The 3,213-nt window shown below is 36.2% G+C and overlaps 1 pseudogene; it reads right to left on the bottom strand.

The window, feature by feature from the left end:
* Positions 1-226: 226 nt before the first annotated feature.
* On the bottom strand, positions 227-588 carry LOC141555896 (death-associated protein 1 pseudogene; annotated as a pseudogene).
* Between the last annotated feature and the right edge of the window lie 2,625 nt (positions 589-3,213).

Below are 3,213 nucleotides of genomic sequence, written 5' to 3'. Positions count from 1 at the left end.
TTTGAATAAGGATCCTAGATCCTGGGGGGAAATTAAGACTGTTGTTTGTATTTAGGTGAACAAGATACATGAATATCTGATCTATTTGTAAGTCAGTAAACAAAGTACTTCCTGAAAGGCTAAGGAAGCTACTGATTTGCTTTGTCTTAAATTTTTCTACAGAGATAGAGATAGAAAGAAAATTGGACCAACTCTTATTGCTCTATAAATGTTACTTCAGAAGAAATCATGTGCTCTTCTCCAAAAACAGGCTTACAGAGTGATAGCAGGACCTTGGCTTGTGGGATTGCTGGATGTGCTGTGTTGTCCTATGAGAAGTATGCTTTTCCATGGAGAGGTGTGGTTTTTGGTGAACCACATGAGCTGTAGCAGAGCAGAAATCTTTGTCACTCCTTGCAGTAACACCAGAGATATATATACAGATGGTTTAGGTGGGTTGGTACTTTCCCATTTTTGATTATCTTTATCTCTCTCTTCTTTGGCATCTCTACCACAAAAGTATTTCTGCACAATTCTCATCCCACCAGCTTTTACTGCAGGAGAATATCTAGCTCTAGTCTCTATTTTCTTGTCAGTATGCAAAGACATTATGGACACTGACTTGCTCTCTTTTATTTTATGTCAATTCAAGGGACCTAAAAGTTGGCCCCTGGATGCCTGCCCCTAAAAGAAAGTGATAACCTTTTTTTGTGATATCTTTCCCCTCTAGCTACCCACCAGCATCATGAGGCACCTTGTATTTCACATTGACTACCCAATGCATTCCATAGACAGTGTCCCCTTGCTCCTATCCCTTGCTTCTAGTATAAATGTAAAAAAAAAAAAAAATGTTTAGGAGCAGCTAGGTGGCGCAGTGGACAGAGCACCAGCCCTGAAGTCAGGAGAACTTGAGTTCAAATCTGATCTCAGACACTTAACACTGCCTAGCTGTGTGACCTGGACAAGTCATTTAACCTCAAATGCCGCCGGGGGAAAAAAAGTTTGATTATGCCTATTTGTTACAAGGGAAATTTTTTTTTTTAATTGTGAGGAAAGTATTGGGGAAAGAGGAGGCTAGTTATAGTGAAGTCAAAGAAAAGAGCATCAATAAAATATTTAAAAGAATACACAGAAGAGAATAGAAGATTCAAGGGAGCCCAAACAAGTATGAAATCTTTGAAACTCATGTGTATTACAACCTTTTTAAAGAAAATAAACTGGATATAGTGCAATTTTATGGTTTCAGACACAATCCTCTTTTGTTGTCTTTCATGGTGGATGGAAATATTTATTTTTGTTAATATTTGTCAAGTTCAGAATAACACAAAAAAATTAATTATGGCTTCTTATTTTCAAAATATATATACATGATAATTTTTGACATCCACTCCTACAAAACCCTGTTCTAATTTTTTTCCCTCCCTTTCTCTCCCTCTCCCAGTTGGCAAGTGATCTAGTATGTATAATTCCTCTATACATATTTCCACAGATAGCATGTAGCATAATAAAAATCAGATCCCAAAGGAAAAAAAATGAGAAAGAAAACAAAATGCAAGTAAACTACAACAAAAAGAGTGAAAATACTATGTTGTGGTCCACATTCAATTCCCACTATCATCTTTCTGGGTGCAAATGGCTCTCTTCATCAGAAACTGGTCCGAATCACTTCATAATTGACAAGAGCCCTGTCCATCAGAATTGAGCATCATATCATTTTGCTGTTGCTGTGTATAATGATCTCCTGGTATTGCTCATTTCACTTAGCATCAGTTCATTTAAGTCTCTTCTTGTCTCTCTGAAATGACCCTATTGATATTTTTTATAGAACAATAATATTCCATAACATTCATATACCATAACTTGCTCAACCATTCTTGAATTGATGGACATCCACTCAGTTTTCAGTTTCTTGTCACTACAAAAAAGGCTGCCACAAACTTTTTGTACATGTGGATCCCTTTCCCTCCTTTATGATCTCTTTAGGATACAAAGCCCAATAGAAATACTGCTGGATCAAAGGGTATGTGTAATTTGATAGCCCTTTGGGCATAGTTCCAAATTGCTCTCCAGAATGGCTGAATTAGTGTCCCAGTTTTTCCACATCTCCTCCAACATTCATCATTACCTTTTTTGTCATTTTAGCCAATCTTAGAAATGTGTAGTATAACCAAAAATTTTTAAAAGAAATAAAAAATATTTCAGTCTTTCAGGATCCTATACTTAGCTGTCTGTTCCACTGGGAAGCAATTTCATAAACCAATTTTAAGGTGTTAATGAGTGATAATGTGTTTGGGTGAATGTAGCTGAGGTGAATAGGGGAATCCCTAATTTTCTAAGAAATTCCCAGGGACTGGACATCCTGGTTAAGATAATATATAGGAATTCCTGATCAGTTATATCAATTCCTTGAGCTTACTGATCATTTCTGTGTAGATGACTCCCTGTTCTTATAGATAAGAATGTACATATCTCTATATCAGTGTTGATACACACACACATACACACACACACACATACACATACACAAACAAACAAACACACACACACATACACATAAACACATAGTCTTCAGAGGAGAACTAGAGATCATTATTGATCACAAAATAGAAGATTTTTATTACATCAAGCTAAAAAGTTTCTGTACAAACAATACTAATGCAAACAAGATTAGAAGGGAAGTAACAAATTGGGAAAATATTTTTAAAGTTAAAGGTTCTGACAAAGGTCTCATTTCCAAAATATATAGAGAACTGACCCTAATTTATAAGAAATCAAACCATTCTCCAATTGATAAATGGTCAAAGGATATGAACAGACAATTTTCAGATGATGAAATTGAAACTATATCCACTCATATGAAAGAGTGTTCCAAATCACTACTGATCAGAGAAATGCAAATTAAGACAACTCTGAGATACCACTACACACCTGTCAGATTGGCTAAGATGACAGGAACAAATAATGATGAATGTTGGAGGGGATGTGGGAAAGGTGGGACACTGATACATTGTTGGTGGAGTTGTGAAAGAATCCAGCCATTCTGGAGAGCAATCTGGAACTATGCCCAAAAAGTTATCAAACTGTGCATACTCTTTGACCCAAGCATTGCTGTTATTGGGCTTATATCCCAAAGAAATACTAAAGAGCGGAAAGGGACCTGTATGTGCCAAAATGTTTGTGGCAGCTCTTTTTGTAGTAGCTAGAAACTGGAAGATGAATGGATGTCCATCAATT

Source organism: Sminthopsis crassicaudata, chromosome 2 (assembly GCF_048593235.1).
Source record: "Sminthopsis crassicaudata isolate SCR6 chromosome 2, ASM4859323v1, whole genome shotgun sequence".
NCBI classification, from domain to species: domain Eukaryota; kingdom Metazoa; phylum Chordata; class Mammalia; order Dasyuromorphia; family Dasyuridae; genus Sminthopsis; species Sminthopsis crassicaudata.
The sequence above is the reverse complement of the archived record's forward strand: the minus strand, read 5'-3'. Positions and strand labels throughout refer to the sequence as shown.